The 21879-nt window shown below is 38.5% G+C and overlaps 1 long non-coding RNA gene across 1 annotated transcript in view; it reads left to right on the top strand.

The window, feature by feature from the left end:
* Window positions 1–21879, top strand: part of LOC308255016 — a 417404-nt gene that overhangs the window by 34180 nt on the left and 361345 nt on the right. The gene's annotated exons all lie outside the window — the stretch shown is intronic.

Genomic DNA, 21879 nt, shown 5'->3' on the forward strand with positions numbered 1-21879 from the left:
TATATCTTCCATAGCAAATTATAAGTTTTTTGAAGGCAGGGTCCATGTATTCTTCTCTACTCAAGGCCTTTCATTTGGTTGGTGAAATGTTTGTGGTGGACTCGGTGAATGAAGATGCATACATTGATATTGCTTTGAACAAGAATGAAAATTTGAACTTGTGTGATTTTTTTCAGTGTGATTGAAAAGGTAATTCAATATGATGGATTACATTGAAAATGAGTGGAAAATGAGATGACACTCAGGTTAGTTGAAGAGGATCTGGATTTTGCTTTTGGTTCTTTGAAAAAGGAACCTTTCAGTGTTTTCTCAGATGTAAATCCTAAGGGCTGAATATTCTTCAATTTAGAACATCCAAGTCCAGAGGCATTTCCTCTTCTTATTTCTGATTTAACTTTTTATTAAAGCTTTCCAAGAGGAGGAATAAGAAATATGTTTGTGTTTTTGCTATTAATTAAAACTTATCATGAAACTACCGTATTTAAACTCTTTTTTTTGGGCTAATGAGAAAAACTATTGGATACTTTCTTGCACTTTTGAGAGTTGTAAGAAGCATTCTTTATTATTGTCATTACATAATTAATAATAATACTTTCAATTTACTTTTATGTAGCATTAATTTTGCAACAAGCCTAGCAAGATATCACCCACCTATCCTGGTCAGTAAATATGCTATTCCAGGCATGTTGCAGAATATTACTGAACTGACCGTGCAGTCAGCCAGGTTCCCTCTTTTGGCTTTGTAGAGAGTCCAGCAGCAGGTCCTATAGAATTAGGAATAAAAGGAAACTCTTCTTTGGCTTTTCCAAATCTCTTCATACCATTTAAACTCCTACTAGTAGAAGTCTTCTCATTGGGAAGAATAGGATGGATTCAACGTCCTTAATATCAACAGACTATTGCTCAAATTCATCCTTTAATCCTTCTGTGGGTGGGGAAATAAAGACATCTATTATGATTTCTCTAAAGCTGACAATTTTGGGGAGGGCTGGGATGATGAAGTTTAGAACTTAGGTCTCTCCTATTATTATGTTGTGAACTCATTGGAGCAAACTTGGGTTGTCCCAAAGGTAGCAAAGAGACCAATAAGGGAGACAGGGCAAAAGAGATGGTCAAAGGCTGTAGCAGAAGTATGAAGCTTGTCCACCTCAGGGTGCTTGGAGAGCTTGGTGATTTACTGGACTGTGGAGTGTCAGGTCATTCATTTATTTCACAAACATGCATTAAATGCTTACTAAATGCAAAGCACTATCTTCAGTACTTCAAGTCCCATTTTTAAACTCATCTTCTATGCTGGGCAACTTGTTTTTATGATTTCTGCTGTTACTTTTTCATTTATAGGTAGGAGATAATAATGGTAATCTCACAGAAACTTCAGGTTGATTAGAAGGTGAGCATCTCATTCCAATAAATTCATATAAAAACATAAGAGCTTTTATATATTTGTAGTCAAATCAATGGCCAGTCTTATTTCCTCCAGGTAAAGATATATATCACCCTGTATGGCCAATTATCTTTATTCAGTTCAATTTGACCAGGTCAATAAACATGTATTTACATCATAATTTAGAATTGTTAGAGATATAGAAAACATAATAGTTCCCCTAATTTACATTTGGTAAAATTGAGGTTGTGATTTTCCCAAATTTATGCTGATGTAAGATAAATTATAGATACAGGCTTTTCAGTTCCTAACCTTGTGTTCTCATTTAATTGTTCTACAAAAAATGCACATTAAAGTTATCTTTTTTTTATTGTTCACAGATGTTCCCCATTTTCCCCTTTCCTCCCCTCCACATTAAAGTTCTATTTTTAAATGTCTCACTCAGTCTTCTTGTCCCCTTTCCCCAAAGTAAACTAAATAACCCTCATTCTTCATTTGTTGTAAATTCAATTTGTCCAAAATAGGCTGGAGATAGGTTAATTAAATAATTATATATGGTGATTGACCTGGGGTTAGAATTTATATCAAATCGGGGCAAAACACTTTTCAAATAATTAGAAAATGATAAAATGCACTTAATACTGACATTATCATAGGAACATGGATCAGAATCCTTTTGATGTATATGAGACTGAATCTCCACTGATCAAATCATAATTGTTGTTTTTAAAAAATAGGTCTCTGAACCAGCTTGTTTATATATTACTAGAGGCCCGGTGCATGAAATTCAAGCTGGGGGGGTGGGTAGTAGGGTCCCTCAGCCTGGCCTGCACCCTCTAGCAATCTGGGACTGCTGGCTCCTAACCGCTGGCCTGCCTGCCTGCCTGCCTGCCTGATTGCCCCTAATCACTCTGCCTGCCTGCCTGATCACCTCTAACCACTTGCCTGCCTGATCACCCCTAACCACTCTGCCTGCCTGCCTGATCACCCCTAACCACCTCTGCCTGCCTGCCTGATTGCCCCTAACTGCTCGCTGCCTGCCTGATCGGCCCTAACCGCCTCTGCCTCAGCCCCGCCACCACGGCTTCGACTGGAAGGATATCTGGAATGACGTCCAGGTCATTCAGCTGTCAGGTCTAATTAGCATATTACACTTTTATTATTATAGACTAGAGGCCTGGTGCACAAAATTTGTGCACTGGTGGGGGGGGTTGTCCCTCAGCTCAGCCTGCACCCTCTCCAATATGGGACCCCTTGGAGGTTTTCCGACTGCCAGTTTAGGCCCTATCCCACAGAAACTGCTGGCTCCCAACTGCTCGCATGCCTGCCTGCCTGATTGCCCCTAACTCCTTCTGCCTGTCAGCCTGATCACCCCCTAACCACTCCCCTGCCAGCCTGATCGATGCCTAACTGCTCCCCTGCCGGCCTGATTGCCCCCAACTGTCCTCCCTTCCCTGCAAGCCTGGTTGCCCCCAACTGCCCTCCCTCCCCTGCAGGCCTGGTCACTTCCAACTGCCCTCCCTTGCCAGCCCGGTCACCCCTAACTGCCCTCCCTGCTGGCCTAGTCACCCCTAACTGCCCTCCCCTGCAGGCCCAGTTGCCCCCAACTGCCCTCCCCTGCTGACCTGGTCGCCCCCAACTGCCCTCCATTGATGGCCTGGTTGCCCCTAACTGCCCTCCCGTGCTGGCCATCTTGTGGTGGCCATCTTGTGATCACATGGGGGTGGCCATCTTGTGCTAGGGTGTGATGGTCAATTTGCATATTACCTCTTTATTATATAGGATTTGTCTCTTTTTCACAAAAGGTTACTTAATAAAATAGAAAGTTGTGTGAACTGGTGATTGTTTAATTCTAGCTAAACAGGAGTTTACTTTAGTTTGTTCTGAACGGGGAGAATAATGGTTTCTTAATTTTTGGTTCCATTCATGGGGGATTTGTTTCCTTCAAAAGACCCCCTAAATTCTTTTCACTTGACATCTCATATGTCTTTGCACTTAACTCTGCCTCTTTTTTTTTTTTTGAAGCCAGAACATCTTAACCTTTCTTTAATTTTAACTTTTGTCATATTTAAACATATACAGAGTACTTCACAATAATTAACATGTTGAAGAAATACTCAGTGAAGAAATACATTATTATAAAGGCAGTCTGAAAGAAAAAATATTATCATTATCTATTGTTATTATGGAAGTTAGATTACCTATTTCATAACAACATAAATTGGCAGTCAAGATGAGCAATCTGTCTTATTGAATTTTTAAAAAAATATTTTTATTGATTTCAGAGAGGAAGGGAGAGGGGAGAGAGAGATAGAAACATCAATGATGAGAGAGAATCATTGATTGGCTGACTCCTGCACGCCCCCTACTGGGGATGGAGCCTGCAACCTGAGCATGTGCCCTTGATTGGAATTGAACCCGGAACCTTCCAGTCCCCAGGCTCTATCCTCTGAGCAAAACCAGCTAGGGCTGCCTTATTGAATTTGTACATTTTACAAAATCTCCTAAGATTTTTCCAGGTGATCTTTAAAAATGAAGTTTAGGGAAATTTTAACAATGAAATTAATGATTTCTGTATTAAACTCTTTTAAAACATGTTTTCATGCTCCAGTGTGTGGAGGTGGGGTGGGGAAAACAAATGAAATATTTTCTTCCAAGTTATTTGTTCAGGCAGTTTCATGTAGGCTTTAAAAAATTCTAGGCGCTTTTCTGTTTCAGGCTTAATATATCTGGATCATGAATAAATATCAGTTACATTTTGGAGGTATAAGAAACTAAACATTATGCAAAACTGTCCTCTGTTGAGTCAGGAGCTTGAATTGTTTTCATTACAATATCTGCTATAAGCCCTGGCTGGTGTGGCTCCGTTGGCTCAATGTCATCCTTGCACCGAAAGGTTGCTGGTTCGATCCCTGGTCAGTGTGTGTGCAGGAGGCAGCCTATCGATGTTTTCCTCTCTCTCCTTCTCCCTCTCTCTCTCTCTCTCAAATCAATAAAAACACATTTAAAAGGAAAAAAATAAATAGCTCTTCATTTATATTTTTAAAAATCTGCTATGAAAGCACTGAGATCAGATGGATGTTAGTTCCCCTCCCTTTCCTGCTATTGAATATCAGAGATTTATATCATTGGTAGGAATTGAGATTTCATTTTCCTTGGCCACATTCTCATGCTGGCTCCACTGCAGCAACTCTCCTGTTCCAGATTTTTTTCAGAAGGTAAGACAGAAAAGGAATTTTAGGAGTGAAGCGTAGGTTTGTGGATGAGATGTGGGGGAAACCGAATGAGCGTCTTCAGAATGAAAAGTGTACATCTTTGTCTGCTGGATATATGAGAAACGGAAAACCCTTCACACAGCCTAAACCTCCTACTGTTGTGATTATCAAGTAGTGTTTATGATCAAAATATGACCGAAGGGTTTTCAGAAGCAAAATGTTTTATATTATGTGTGGGGCAGATATCAGTGTGCCTGCATTAAATTTATGAACCAATAACATTTTGTTTTAAGAAAATACTGCCAGGTCTCATAACACCATGGTTTTGTTCTGAGTTATTCTGGTAAATACATGATTTTGCTTTTAAATAATCAATCCTAGAATTTCCAAATATAAAGAAGGTCACACATAATTTAATTTATGGGGAAGGTACCTTTTTTTGATCACTGCAAACTTTCACAAATGACTAATAACTGCATTTTCTCTTAACAAAATATCATTTGTTACTTTATACTTTTTGGAATGATTGTGAATGTCAACAAAATAAATCCAAGCAAATTATATGAGATCCCAAACAAATGGTCATAAGCAAAATTATGAGCTAAATCGATCAAAATAATTGAAGTAGAATATACTATAAATAAACATAACAAGATAAATTTAAAAATTATATCCCTAAAGAACTATTGACAGTAAAATCGAAATCCTCTGAAGTTATCCCCAAGGATAAAACAATATTTCTGCTGAAATCAGTTAGGAACTGGTGAGAGCAACTGCTTGCTGCTGAGTAAGGGAACCGGACCTGCAGCTTGGTGTCCTCCGTATGTACTCAGCTCTCCCCTGCTAATGTACCCTGGTCTTAAATAAAACAGAATGGCAAATATTTAGAGTGAGTTTTATGTGTCTTTGGGATTTTCTCCTTCCTGCCATTGGTAAATAGCATATTTCCTCTGCCAATCTGTGACCTTTGAGATAACTATCCTTGTTAAACACATACTCACTGTGTGGGTGTTTGTTTTCTTTCTCTCTCTCCTCACCCCCCATTTTAAAAGCTATTTCTTTTTTCCACCTCATATTCAACTGTTTCAGCAGAGAGCAAGGTCTTCTGTTGAATCTTGTGTCTGTAGTTTTGGAAGGAGGGAATCAGAAGCCAAGGAATTAGCAGTTACAAAGATAAGTCTGGAAATGAGAACTAAGTAGAAATAGGCTTTATCCATTGCAAGTTATGCTTAAATATTACTGGTCATAATGACAGTGCTGACATATCTCAAAATGAAATACAGGTTGGTAGAGAGGCTAAAGTGCCTATGGTTTTATTGATTGGTAAACTGATCTGTATGGTGTTTGTCGATTTTCAGGGGCCCTGTACGGACCTTTTGAAATAAAAGCATTTTATCAGAAGTGGATGAAAACATGCCACTTGCCCTGCTCCATACAAACTGGGGTACTTAGAAATCAGCACATGTTAGTGAGTTGGAGGCTACAGCATGGTCTGTAACCACTCCAGTGCTAAGTTATATCAAGGCCATCACCACACACAGTAGCTGGCAGCCCACCAATCTGGGGCAGTGTTTTCCAGCTCGGGTCAATCTGTGCCACTCCTTGCTGAGGACTTGCTGAGGCACCCAGGGGAGGCAGCAGCATCCCCAAACCTCTTTTCTGTCCCTTCATAGTTTCCATGTCCATATGCATGTAGTTTTATTGTGTTCTTCCCTCTAATTTCTGGGCCGAAATTTGCCGAAGAGAGGGGATAGGATGGAGATGGAGAGTAGACATAGCAAGGTCCATCCTGCTACACCAGAGGCATCACACCGACAAAGTGGATATAGAAACCTGGCTCCCCACCGAATTCTGTTACTGACGCGTTAACTGTGAGTCAGCCTGCCATTTGCTTTGTGTCATGTATTGTTTCTATTGTTATTTCTACTGCTATTGCTACTGCTGCTGCTGTTAACTATCATGTGTGGAATCAATCAACTCAATTGTACTTTAAATCAGTAATTTACAACCTTTTTTTTATCTCATGACATACATAAACTAATTACTAAAATTCCGCGGCACACCAAAAATAAAAATGTGTTATTTTTTTGCCAACCTAACAAAAAAGGTATAATTTTGTATTAAGAAATAAATATCTTTATTGATTTCAGAGAGGAAAAGAGAGGGGAGAGAGAGAGATAGAAACCTCAATGATGAGAGAGAATCATTGATCGGCTGCCTCCTACAGCCGATGGAGCCCCCAAACTGGGCATGTGCCCTTGACCAGAATGGAACCCGGGACCCTTCAGTCTGCAGGCCTATGCTCTATCCACTGAGAAAACCAGCTAGTGCAAAAACATATAATTTTTATTCATTCATATCAGATGGTTATTGCTGTGTTGACTGTTGTTATTTTTTATCTGACAGTCTAAGAGAAAACAAGTAAGTACCCCTGACTAAATAGTCAGGTATCGCATGTTTTAAAATTTCTTGTGGCACATCAGTGTCCCTCTTGTGGCAGCCGTGGCACACCGGTTGAAAATCACTGTTTTACATTAATATCTCAATGAATCTGTATTCTCTTACTTACAAATGATACCATGGCGTGCTAACAGGGTTGTACCAGGCTAGTATAGGATAATATGGTTTTATAACCTGTTTCTGTTTGTTCCATTTAACAAGCTGTTACCAACATCTGTTCATGCCTCTAACTATTCTATAGCATAATTTTTATATAGAGGTAATTTGTTATAGATAGTATTCACTTATCCAATTAAATTAATAATTTTCCTACTATAAAAATTGTCATGTATTTAATTGTAGCAAAATAGGAGTTGTTTCCAGGATACACTTCTAGAAAGAGAGCTGGTAGACTAAAGAGTATATTCTATAATAATAAAAGGGTAATATGCTAATTAGACTGGATGTCTTCCAGACGTCATTCTGGACATCCTTCCTGATGAAACTGGGGCTGGAGGGAAGCCAGCCAGGTCCCGAGTGCCTGCAGGCAGCCTGAGGGAAGCAGCCTGGGTCCCGGATGCCGGAGGGAAGCTGGTGCCAGCAGCTGCGGGAAGGAAGGCCTACTCTTGCACGTATTTTCGTGCATTGGGCCTCTAGTATCTTTATAAATATACTAGAGGCCCGGTGCACAAAATTCATGCATGAGGGTGGGGTCCCCTCAGCCCAGTCTGCACCCTCTCCAATCCGGGACCCCACAGGGGATGTCTGACTGCTGGTTTAGGCCAGATCCTGGGGATTGGGCCTAAACCGGCAGTCGGACATCCCTCTCACAATCTGGAACCACTGGCTCCTAACTACTCACCTGCCTGCCTGCCTGATTGCCTCTTACTGCTCCCCCTCCCCCCGCTGGCCTGGTCACTCCTCACTGCCCCACCTACCAGCGTGGTTGCCCCACGCAGCCTGCTGCTTGGTCATTTGGTCGTCCTTCACTAACCCCCCTGCCGGCCTGGTCGCCCCATGCAGTGTGCTGTTCAGTCATTTGGTCGCCCCTCACTAACCCCCCTGCCGGCCTAGTCGCCCCACGCAGCCTGTTCGGTCATCCGTTCGGTTGCGATGGTCGCTTAGGCTTTTATATATATAGATGATTTTTTTGTCTAATTGCCCTCCAGAAAGTTTTTCCCCTTTAATTTATTTTCCTACAGCAGTACATAAGAGAGGATGCTTTCCTGTATCTTAACTAGTATTATTTTAAAACAATGTTGCCAATCTGATATGGGAGAAATGGTATCACACTGAGGTTTATTTGCACTTCTCCAAATACTAGGGAGGCTTGACATTTTTCCTTTGTAAATTGCCTGTTAGTTCCTTGCTTATTTTTCTTTTGGGATGATTATTTTCCAATTAATTTTATTGAAATTCTTTAAATAGTGCAGATAGAATTCTACTTGTCCATGGAGTTTCTAATGTAAATATTTTACCCAGTTTCTTAACTACCTTTTGACTTTTTTCCTTTGGAATATTTTTACATGAGAATTTTTGTGCATGTGGTTGAGTCTTTACATGCTTTCCTTTTAACATTTCTGTTTTTGGTGTTGTATTTAGAAAGGAATTCCCATTCCAAGATTACACACACTTTTCCTACATTTTCTTCCAGTACTATTATGGTTTCTTATTTTACATTTAAATCTTAATCCTTTTGGAATTAGTTTTGTTATATAGGAATGTGAGAATTTAACTTCATATTTTTTCCCAAATAGTTTTTCACTTGTTCTGACAATTTATTGAATAAATGTCCTTTCCTTTTTGAGTTTTACCTTGAAGAAACATAACACAAATTTTTATATCTAGATTTTCTATTTTTTTAACTGATTTCTCTACCTTTTTTTTTAATTCAGCATCACATTATTTAACTATTATAATACATTTAAATATCATAGAGCTTGAATCACTTTTATCTTTTTAAAAAAAGTTTTGGAAATTTCTTTTATCATCTCCTGACCAGATGGTTGTTATGGTGTCTTAATTGCTCATTCTGCCATTGGTCTCACCTGTTTCTGATCTGTTCACAACAGAATTGGCTATTGTTCTAAAACACAGATTGGATCAGATTGCTCCCCTGATTGTTGTGTATACTTCTCGCCATTTTTAAAAACTAAAAATGGGCATGTTGACTATAACAGGATGTTAAACCTGAAGGCCAAGCAATTTTTGGACTTCAGAGTGTTGGTGGACACTATATACACTATTTTGGTGAATGTGCTTTCAGTTATCTTTTTCCTAAGAAGAGGGTTCATACTTTTGGCTAGATTTTAAAGAGCCATGACCCCAAGGCATTAGTAACCATCAGGCTGTAGGGAGGTAGTCCAATTCCTCAGAATGGCTCAGAAGGAGCAGGCTCTCCATGGGGGACTTTGCTTACCTCCCTTACCTCTCTCCTACATCATTCCTGCTGCTGGCAGTTCATCAAACAGTCTACTGATTCATGCCTCAGTGCCTTTGTACAGGGTATTCCTTCTGCCAAAGTGCTCTCTCCCACATACCTCACTCATCTGGAAAATTACTGCTTGTCCCTCAAAAAATGATCAAAGGTCTTCTCCTTTGCAAAATCTTGCTTGATCTCCTACTGCAGAGCTGATCACCCTCTCCTTTTTTTCAAACTACTTTACTTAGTCTATATTTTATCATTGCTCTTATACCACCAGTCTCTTGGGCAAAACATCAGAGAAATTTTGGGTAAAAAGGAGAGTGAGAGGGTGAGTGACAGCAGAGAGAACCAACTGAGCTACTGCCGACCAGGCTTGTCCAGTTTTCCTAACACCATTTATTGAAGAGACTATTCTTTTCTCATTGTCTATTTTTGGCTCCTTTATTGAAAATTAACTGACCACATATGTATGGGTTTATTTCTGGGGTCTTGATTCTGTTCCACTGGTCTATATGTCTGTTTTTATGTGTGCGTATCATACTGTTTCGAATACAATAGCTTTGTAATATAGTTTGAAATAAGGAAGTGAGATGCCTCCAGCTTTATTCTTCTTTATCAGAACTGCTGGGGCTATTCAGGTTCTTTAGTGGTTCCATACCAATTTTAGCATTGAAATGCCATTGGAATTTTGATAGGGATTGCATTTAATCTGTGTATTGCTTTGGATAGTATAGACATTTTGATAATGATAATTCTTCAAATCCTTGAGCACAGAATATCTTTCCATCTATTTGTGTCTTCTTCAATTTCTTTCATCAATGTCTTATAGTTTTCAGTGTACAGATCTTTACTTCCTTGGTTAACTTTATTCTTAAGTATTATTTTTAAAAAATATATTTTTATTGATTTTATAGAGGAAGGGAGAGGGAGAGAGAGAGAGAGAGATAGATAGAAACATCAATGATGAGAGAGAATCATTGATTGGCTGCCTCTTGTACGATCAGGGATTGAGCCCCCAACCTGGGCATATGCCCTGCCCGGGAATGGAACTGTGACCTCCTGGTTCATAGGTTGATGCTCAACTACTGGGCCACCATGGCCAGGTGTTAATTTCTCTTTTTGATAGTGTATAGGAACACAGCTGATTTTTGTATATTAATTTTGTATCCTGAAATTTTATTGAAATTGTTTATTAGGTCTACAAGTTTTGTGGTAGAATCTTCAGGGTTTCCTATTTATAATATACTGTTTCTGCAAGTAGAGACAATTTTACATTTTCCTTTCTGATTTGGATGACTTTTTTTTTTTTTTTGCCTAATTGTTCTGGTTAGGACTTTTAGTATTATTTTGAATAAAACTGGCAAGAGTGGACATCCTTGTTTTGTTCCTGATCTTAGAGAAAAAAAGCTTTCAGTGTTTTATTATTGAATATAATGTTAGTTGAGCTTGTCATATGTGGCTTTCATTATGTTAAGACATATACCATCTAGACACAGTTTGTTGCTTGCCTATATATCACATTTGCCTATTTAATTGTTTGTGTAGTGGTTTTTTTATTGACTACTGGAAATTTTGAATATTATGTTGTAAAGACTCTGGATTCTGTTATCTTCTCCTGAAGAATGTTGATTCTTACTTTAGCATTCTGTTGAATTATTGGTTGATTACTTTTAACACGGTTTTATGCTTTATTAGGGCACATCTCTGGGAAGTCCAAGGTACTTTCTTTTCAACTTGGCAGCATTTAATGTCCAAGAGAGGCTGGTTTCCTTGAGAATAGTCTTTATTTTAAACTTTATTAGGGTCCTAGGACTTACTTTAGGACAGGCCTTGACTTGTAGAATGCACTAACTTCCTGTGTCTGAGGTGGTTGTCAGAGATGTTAATGAAGTATTTGTTAGTGATAGTGCCTATTCTCTTAAGGCCTGAACTTCAGTGATGTCCAGCACTGTCTTTCTCCAGCACTACTTGATCTCCAGCACATACCTCATTGTCCCTCAAGAAATGATCAAAGGTCTTCTCCTTTGCAAAATCTTGCCTGATCTCCTACTGTAGAGCTGATCAGCCTCTCCTTTTCAAACTATTCTACTTAGTCTATATTTTATCATTGCTCTTATACTAGCAGCGGGTACTTGGGCAAAAAATCAGAGAAATTTTGGATAAAAAGGAGAGTGAGATTGAAAAATTGCTGATTTTTTCAACCCCATAACATTTGCCATCTGGTAGCCTCAGATGATCTTGTACAAAGGTATGGCCCAGATCACAGTCACAGACTTATGGAGAACTCCCACTTAGACTTTTGGGAATTTCTCTCCACATAAATCTTCCCTTGTTAGGGCCCTGCCTTATAGATACAAGCTACTTCCCTTGCCCTGAAACCTGATCTCTACCCCTTCAGCTCAACATGACTGCCATGCTCTGCTTGATTCCAGCTCTTGGAATCTAGTCAGGAAAAGATCCTTAATCAGTGAAGTGGACAATCACGGGCTTTACCTTGTTGCCTTTTTTCAGGGATTGCAGTCCTGGACTGCCAACAGTTTTATCATGCATTTTATCCAATTTTAGAAGTGTTTTCTGTTAGAGAGCTAATCTGTTATCAGTTATTCTGTAATAGCTGGAAGCAGAAATACACAGGGTGTCAGTTTGATTTACAATTGTTTGTAACTTAGACTGTGTACTGCCTATCTTTAAAACATTTTTTGTAATTTTAATTATGTTATTTTCTATCAGAGAATAATACATTCACATGGACAAAATTCAAAAGCTACAAAAGGCTTCAGACTGAAAAAATTCCCCTTTTAACTTAAGTGAGTTTCTTTCCTCAGAGTTGAAAGACACGACTAGTTTATTTTTGTACTCTTTCAGAGATATTATATCTCTCCAAGGAAAAATAATAGTGAAAGATTATATATACATAAGATTATATTTAACTAGAGTCCTGGTGCACGGATTCGTGTACCATTGGGGTCCCTTGGCCTGGCCTGTGCCCTCTTGCAAATCGGGACCCCTCGGGGGATGTCAGATAACTGGTTTCATCCTGAATCCCGCAGGCCCGATCCAGACAGGAGGGAGCCTGATCCTGTGCATTGAGTGTCTGTACCCTGGTGGTCAGTGCGCATCATAGTGACCGGTCGACTGGTTGTTCGGTTGCTTAGGCTTTTATATATATAGATTTTATTTTCACATAAATAATAGTTTGATATATACCTTTCTGTACCTTATTTTTTTCCTGCTTAGTGAAATATTGTGAACACTATACAAATTAATATATAATTTTTTCTTTTTCTTTTGTGTCTCCATGTTATTCATTTGTATAAATACACCAAAAATTATTTCACCATATTCCTGTTTGTGATTATACTTTTTTGTTTTTATAAATAATGCTTCATGAACTGTCTTTTAAAATTTTTTATTAAATTTATTGGGTGACATTGACTAATAAAATTCTATAGTTTTCAAGTGGAAAATTCTATAATACATCATCTTTTTATTGTATTGTGTGTTCATCACCTAAAGTAAAATGTCCTTCCATCACCATATATGATGCCCTTTACCCTTTACTACCTCCCAACCCCCTCTCCCTCTCTTGTGTGTGTCAATGAGTTTTCGCTTGTTTGTCTTGTTTGTTCATTTGTTGCTTTCAGTTTTATATTATACATCTGAGTGAAATCATATGTCTGACTTGTTTTACTTGGCATGATATTCAAAAATCCATCCACATTGTCACAAATGGCAGTATTTCATGTTTTCTTATGGCTGTGTACCATATCATCTTTATTCAGTCATCCACAGAAGGATACTTTCATTGTTTCCATGTCTTGGCCACCATGAATAATGCAGCAATGAACATAGAGATCCATATATCTTTATGAATAAATGTTTTCAAAATTTTCAGGTAGATACCAAGAATATGGCAACTCTATTCTTAATTTTTTGAGGAACCTCTATACTGTTTTCTATAGTGGCTATACCAATTTACATTCCCACCAGCAGTGAATGAGGGTTTTTTTTTTCTCCTCAACCTCTCGAACATTTGTTATTACTACTTTTCTTGTTGCTAATAGCATCCTAACAGGTGTGAGGTGGTATCTCATTGTAGTTTTGATTTTGCATTTCCTTAATAGCTAGTGAAGTTGAGCATCTTTTGACGTATCTATTGGCTATTTATATGTTTACTTGGAGGAAATGTCTGTTCAGGTCATCTGCCCATTTTTAAATTGAAGTATTTATTTGGTTGTTTGTTGAGTTATATGAGTTTTAAAAATATTTATTTTGGATAGTAACTCCTTATCAGAGGTGTTGTTTGAAAATATCTTCTCCCATTCAGTTGGTTGCCTTTGTGTTTTGTTGATGGTTTCTTTTGCTGTGCAGAAGCGTTTTAGTTTGATAGGGTCCCACTAATTTATTTTTGCTTTTACTTTCCTTTGAATAACTATTGTTGATCCTTCCAGTCCATGAACACAGAATATCTTTCCATTTATTTTTGTCTTCTTTATAGTTTTTTGGGTTATTATAAACAATGTTCCATGTACTATCTTGAACATACCATTTGATACATTTCTCTACATCTATAGGATAAATTCATAAAAGTACATTTGCTACCTCAAAAGGACTGTGCATTTGTTATTTAGTTAAGTATTACCAAATTTCCCTCCACAGTGGCTATAGTCCCACATACTCTGTATCTAGGGATGCTGACATTTTTGTTGTGCCTCCAAGTACTCATTTTTTCCTATGGTACAGCTACAAAGCTGGCTTATGCTTTTTATTCTTATATTTTATTCTGAGTAAATCAGTTAATAAACTTTCCCTGATTAACTTATAAGTTTCTTGTTATAACTTGAGATGAGCAGCAATGATTTAGAGGTGGTTTTGTTGTTATTACTATCATTGTTGCTGCTGCTGGGGCTCATTTTCTAATATTCCAGATCACATACTAGCTAATTATTTCCATTTTGAAAGTGTAATTTTATTTCTGTTTTGGTCAGTCATTTTTACAAATTCTCCTTTTTGTGTGCTTTAAAAATATGGTAGAGCATATGATCGCCTGCTTCTCATTCTGAACTCGATTATGTCTTTCAAACACAGTCTAACATTATTAATTCTTTATGGAATAATGTCCTTTAAGATTTCTAGCTTGTTTTCTCCCCTTTACCAAACTTGTTTTCCTGAATTTGAAAAGCTAAGGGTGTCTGGTATAAGGTTTAACTATTCACTGAACATTCTGAGTCAGTCTCTTTATGTGGAAACAGTGATTATGTTAGTTTCTCTACTTCCTGGAATATACTAGTAAAGTTGTGTCTAGGTAATCAGAAGTCTCTGAATTTTCAGGTTCTTATCTCTTTGCAGTGTGCTGAAAAGAAAATTATGAATTCATTGCTATAAAATATGAAAGTATTGATCTTTAATATTCACATTTATTTTTATTTTCTACAATTAAATGCTGGTAGTAGGACATTTCCCCCTCTTGTATCCACCTTAAATCCTATCCATTTAAGTATCAGAGACAAGGAAATTTCTCATGTGTTTGTCTTTCCCTATATCTATTAGTATTTCAGTGCTGTGTGATCTCATCACTAAGTTGTAATGTAATTTATACAAGGAATGACCACTGAAAAGAACCCATTAAAATAATTTTTTTCTTGGTAACTGCTTTCTAAAATGTTTTTCTTTGCCCCACCTGGTTTGGCTCAGTGGATAGAGCATTGGCCTGTGGACTGAAGGGTCCTGTGTTCAATTCCGGTCAAGGGCACATACCTTGGTTGCACGCTCAATCAATCCTCGCCTGTGGAGGCAACCAATCGATATGTCTCTCTCAAATTGATGTTTCTTTTTCTCTGTCTCTCCCCCTCCTCTCCACTCTCTCTAAAAATCAATGGAAAAATATCTTCGGGTGAGGATTAACAAAATAAATAAATATATAAAGTAAATAAAAAATGTTTTTTCTCTTTTATATTTCAAAGCTTGTTCCCTCTCCTCATGTTGCCCACTGTTTATTGACTCTGTATCTTCCTATCACATATCCTTACTAACTATTTTACATGGTTATTATGCAATACTGTAACTAAATGACTTAAAAAGATCTTGCAAATATAGCTGATTTTTCTTTCCACTGCGAAAAAAGAGTGTTACTTGGAAGAATGTATTAACTCACACCACTGGTATCTACTAGGGTCTAGGCTTAGAGCTGTGTTGGGGGAACTAAAAACAAGATAAAAATATTAAGAAGTTTGGTTTTTGCCCTTAAGGAGTACAATGGTTTAGAGAACAGGATTTGAAGTTGAGGCAGACTGGTGTGGGTTGGACAGCGTTGGGTGAGGTACACTAAATCTCTGGTCTCTCATCCGTGAAATAATTATACTTATTTCACACATTAATTGAGGTAATCTGTGGGGAGAATTCTCCCCAGGACTCAGAGAGGTTGAGCACATTTGCTTTTTTGTGGTCTTTTCAATGGTTGTCAACCAGTTTTTAAAATCCAGCTGCAGGACACCACCGTGGCTATTACCATAGCCGCCTCACGTTTCAGCAGTGGAAAGAATCTGCACACCTTCTACTTCAGGTAAACCAAGTGTTTGAATAAGTAATACCCATATTGACCATTTGTGGATGGAGACATGTAGTGTGATTAGTGAGCGGAGCATAGAGATAAACTGCCAGCTGGCTGGATGTGGGTCTGCCTGAGACCAAATGACTATCCTAAGATCCAAACTTCCTTTTCCTTCTTCTTGCATCTTAAACAAGGAGGGATTTTTGAAACATGTGAGCCAGAGGCACTCAGGTACCTTGGTTTTGGGTGAGTCCATTGAGGTGTGGGAATACTATGATTCCAGGCGGGTGAGTGCAGGTTGTCACTGGACTGACTCCTGACTTGGATTTAATGTACCAGTAATCTATATATAAATTGGAAAAAAAATCTGTATATATATAAAACCCTAAGCCAGCGTCCTCAAACTATGGCCTGCGGGCCACATGTGGCCCACCAAGGACATTTATCCGGCCCACTGGGTGCTGCTGCCTGTCCTGCTTAGCAGCCGACTTGTCCCAGGCCCGCAGTGCGCATAGGAATTTGTTCTTAGTTTTTTTTTAAACTATAGTCCAGCCCTCCAACGGTCTGAGGGACAGTGAACTGGCCCCCTGTTTAAAAAGTTTGAGGACCCCTGCCCTAAGCGACCAAACAACCAAACAACCGGTTGCTATGATGCACACTGGCCACCAGGGGGCAGACTCTCAATGCGGGAGCTGCCCCCTGGTGGTCTGTGTGCTCTCACAGCTGGAGTGCTGCACAGCTGACCGATGGGCGCCAGATGCGGAGCTCAGGGCTGGTGAGCACAGCTGCTGCTGTATGAGCCTCTCCTGCAGACACCTCCCCTGCAGTGGGTGGCACAGAAGGGCAGATTAAGCAGGAGTGGCACCCAGCCCAGGCTCGGGCTTGGGCTGCCTGCCACTTCACACACTACTACATCCCTTGGGGGATGTCGGACTGCCTGTTTGGGCCTGATACCCCCAGCATGAGATCCCCCCAGGGGTCCTGGATTGCAAGAGGGCGCAGGCCAGGCTGCACGAGGCCTCTAGTTAGATTATAAGTAGCTCCTCATAAGAACTACTGCTTGGTTATTCCTGATTGTCAGCATTTATAATACTGAAAAGCAGAGCTTTAAAATGGTTAGGATTGGTTGACACTGGCTGCCTGGAGCTTTGAATGACCAGTGACTGCTTTACGGGTTTGTTTGTAATAACAGAAATGGGTTCTTAGAGAACTCTCTCTCTCTCTCTCTCTCTCTCTCTCTCTCTCTCTCTCTCTCTCTCTCTCTCTCTTTCTCTCAAAGCAATTCCTTCACTGACCTTTGACTTAAATATGTACCAGATTATTCCAGCCCAGGCTATGGTTGCCTGTCTTTGTGTAATATTTTCTTTTTTAAGAGGCCTTTTTTTCTGGATGGGCAACATCTATTTCAAATGTGTGGAAGTTCAGATCCATAAAGAAACTCAATGAAATCAAATTTTGTTTTTATGACTGTTATTTCTATCCTTATCCAGGGAGACAGATTAATAGACAAGAACTACATAAGGATTATAAAAGCAACTGATAAACAATATGCCACAAATGACATACAATTGCTGTGGAGAGAGCCAGGGGCTGCTCAGTATGCTGAAGCTTCGGCTTGGAATGTCTCTTTAAGGAGATTAAAGCAGGTTTTAGTGCGCGTGATAGGCAGGGGCCGTCAGCGAGGAATGTGTTGTGGACACGACCCCTTCTCCTTCAGTTCCAAAGGGGAGATATTGTCATTATCAAGAAACTTGGTAGAAAAAACAAAAGTACATGAAATTAGTGAAGTAAATTATAAAACAGAGGCTGTGGTTCAGTTATTCTCTAGAACTGTATAAAACAAGAATGACAAAGTAAACCTTGACTCCAATAAAATAGCTAGAAAAATCTAGAATTTGTCTGTGAATTAGGAGATGCTGATCATTGGCTGGTTGTGTTTCAGCCATCCGAAGGGCAGTTGCTTGAGGGTCATTTGTTACATTGGGACCTAATACAGGGATGAAACAATCCAACATAAAGCTTTTTGATATTTGTACCCAATTGAAGTTCCTCAGCTGTTTTTCAAATTTAAAAAAATTAAACCATCCCTAAATTCTCTCATATCCTTGGCTTTCTGAGTTTTACAAGAATAAGCTATTCCTGTTGGCCCCTTTGGAGTCTGGTTTTAGGGCTGTAGGAGAACTGATTAGACTTTATGCAAAATATAAAATGTGTATTGTGTCCTTTTTACCAAATGTGTACCACTGCGTGCCTGATTCTGTGTAGTCTTCCTGTCTCTCAAGTCTTTCCTTGTTTCCCTTTTCTTGCTTGTGTAATTACTCTCATCTTCAGAAAATGAAAGGCTCTGGTACCATTATATATCAGTACCTTTGGGCCAATATAAAACACAGAGCAATATGAGTGCAATGATGCTTTCCCCTCAAAGTTGGAAGAAAAATGTATTTAAATGAAAATAGATCTGATGTTTGAACTTATTCTGCCTGTGGGTCCAATCACATAATATAGTATATTGTGGTCTAAAAATCCTGAGGGTTTTTGAATCAGCGATGTAATAAAATAAGGCTATACCAGTCATTAGGAATACAGTCAGGAGGTATGTCCAGGAGTAAATAAAGCTGGTGACAGCATGAAAATTATGTGCTTGTGAGCTCAGCCACAAGGGAAATAGGTGATTGCCTTTATTAAATCAATTGGTTAGATAAATTATACATGCATTTCATACCTGAAGCTGTATAATCATAGTTAAAAGCATGGTTTTGGGCTCTGGCCAGTGTGGCTCACACCAAAGGTCATGGGTTGGATTCCCAGACAGGGCACATATCTATACTCAGGTTGTGGGTTTGATCTCCAATTAGGGCACATGGACCTATCAATGTTTCTCTCTTTCTCTCTCTCTCTATATATATCTCTATCTATCCTTTTTCCTCTCTTCCTCTCCCTCTCCTTTTCTCTCTCTCTCAAATCAATAAAAAACATAAAGCATAAATAAAAGCATGGTTTTGGAATCACAGTGAAGTGGGTTTAAATTTTGGTATCATGACTTAATAGCCACAAAGGCTTAGGCAACAACTCCATCTATAGGTTTACCTCAGTTTCTTCGTCCATAAAAGCATTTGATAAATCTACCTCAGGATTTGCTGTAAGGGCTATATGAAATGCTATAGCCTTTGGCAAACAGATAAGTATATAAAAACAACAAGCTGTTATCATAGAGTGGGTTATATATTTTCAAATAACCCGAATCGTTCACAGGAATTTAACATAAAACCTTTTTTTTAAAAAATGATTCATTGTGTGCCTTAAGATATTGGAGCACCTCACAGTTATCATTGGAGATATAATGACTATTGTGCTTTGCTAGGGCCAGTATCAGAATTCCAGGTGACAAAATCCTTTGCTGTAAATACCTAGGCCAATATGCAAAACATGCAGGGTTTGAACTGGGTATAAAAGTATCCTGGGTAGTTTGGGAAAATTTTCTGTTTTCCTGGAAATAATAAAAACCACTCATTGTCCCTGGACAGTGGTCTTGAAATGAAGAAAAAAGAACAGATGAGTTGAAATACAGGCACTACATTCAAATATTTAAGGACACTCAAACTTATCCCGATGGAGTAAGGCTTTCCAGAAAAGTATTGACTGATTTGTATCTCTTCTGGATTGCTCTTTCAGTGGGTGTGCAAACATGTCTACTTATAAAAGAGATGCAGTGTGGGTTAATGGGAGCAAAATAATTGATTAAAGTCAGAGTCTTACATGGTGGTCTTTTCCTGAAACTTCTTTCTATAATTGCAAGGTGGGAATAATGGAGAGATCACCTTCCTCTTGTTATTTTGAAGACATAACTAATTGTAGTGTTAGTGTCTTACCAATTGTGCAGGGTGATCTAACCATGAATGGAGAAAACTTCAAGGAAAACAAAAGCAAGCCAGCTTTATCCCAAGTTCTTTCCCTGGGATAAAAATACTCAGCCCAAAAGAAGTAGTTACTCTAAGAATTTTACTGTTTCATGAAGTCAGAGAGGAAGAGGAAGGGAGAGAAAGATGGAAATGTCAGTGATGAGAGAGAATCTTTGATCGGCTGCCTCCTGCATGCCCCACACTGAGGATCGAGCCAGCAACTGGGCATATCCCCTGACCAGGAAGTGAACTGTGACCTCCTGGTTCATTGGTTGATGCTCAACCACTGAGCCATGCCCCTGAGTAATATTAATCCTTTTTAACATAATTTGTTTTGGGTAACCTGTAGGCAGGCAATAAACATGGTCATTGTTACATATAGTCGGTAAGTTCCTTCTTGGGAAGTTGGGTGAATGATATGAATTAAACTCTGTGTCTATGTTGAGATTTTTATGTTGGAAAGGTGAAAAATGTCCAGGTAATTTCTTAGAACTATTGAAAGGGGAAGAAAAATATATTTCTAATGTTAAGGTTAATTTCACTCACATTTTCTTTCATTTAGACCTGGTTTTTAGTTCTGTGATTTAGAGCTGATCTTTAACACTATCATTTTCCTCTTTCAGAACCAAATTGTTTGGATTGGACTTAAATGTTCAGAAATAATATTAAAATATGAAATTTCTTGCTTTTGGTATGGATATGAATGCCTCCATAGGAAAACAATTCCCTTTTATATAAGAATCACTTTGCCATATTGTGATGGCTTGGCTTTATATGACAACTACAACAATGATGATGTTAATGATAATGGAATTAGCTAACATTCACTAGTATGTGACATTTCCTCTTGTAATCTCACACAGCTCTAGTAAAAATATATATGAAAGTTCTGGATAGTCCTTAAATAACTTTTCTTTCTACTTAAGTTACTCTTTTACTCCATTTTTCTTTTAAACATCATAACCTATTTTGTAGCTATTTTCAGGTAGATTTTTCACAGTAAATGAAAAAGAAAACACTTCTGGAAATTATATTTTTTATTAGCCATGAATATTACATCATTAAAGATTTTATTACAACCTAAAGCTATTGTGATTTGAAAAAGTTAGAATTTCCAAGGTTGCCTGACCCCCCTCTTCATCCAGTGTTGTAGTTATCAGCTCATTTCTCATTATCTGTAGCCTGGGTACAAATATCAGCTTCTCTATATATTAGCTCCAAAATTGACCTGAGGCAAATTGTTTTGCTTTCTGAGCTCAGTGTTCTCACATATAAAATAGGAATGATGATAGTACTTACCTTACATGATTGGTGAGAAGATTTTATGAGTTCTTACATGCAAAGCAGTAAGAACAGTGCCTTTCCCATGGTAAGTGCCCTGTGACATAAATAAACACAAACTTGTGATGGTTTTTGTCATCATTTTACTAGGAAGCCTGAACAGGGAGGAAATACCTGCAGTGGTCAAGCACTCAAACCTTTGGTGGCTCTGAGTCTTGGGAGCTTTGTGAGGTTTGGAAGGTTGGTAAAATCTGACACTCACTTTCCTCTTTGTAAAATGGGGAACAGAGACACAACGGCTATTCCTTATGCTTGTCCTGAGGATTAAATGAGATGATGTTCATAAAGCACTTGTGGTGAGTCATAAATTTCACCATCCTCCCTACATCTGTATAGGTAGAGAACATAGGGATCCTTAATGTTGATTTTTTAAAATTTCTTTATTGATTAAGGTATTACATATGTGTCCTTATTCTCCCATTACCGCCAACCTTCCATTCATGACCCCACCCCCATGTTGTCTGTGTCCATTGATTAGGCTTATATGCTTGCATATAAATCCTTTGGTTGATCTCTCCCCCTTGCCCCCCTCCCCTACCTTCCCTGAGGTTTCACGTTCTGAATGATGTTTCTGTGTCCCTGGATCTATTTTTGTTCATCAGTTTATGTTGTTCATTATATCCCAC

This window comes from Plecotus auritus (assembly GCF_963455305.1).
Source record: "Plecotus auritus genome assembly, chromosome: 7".
NCBI classification, from domain to species: domain Eukaryota; kingdom Metazoa; phylum Chordata; class Mammalia; order Chiroptera; family Vespertilionidae; genus Plecotus; species Plecotus auritus.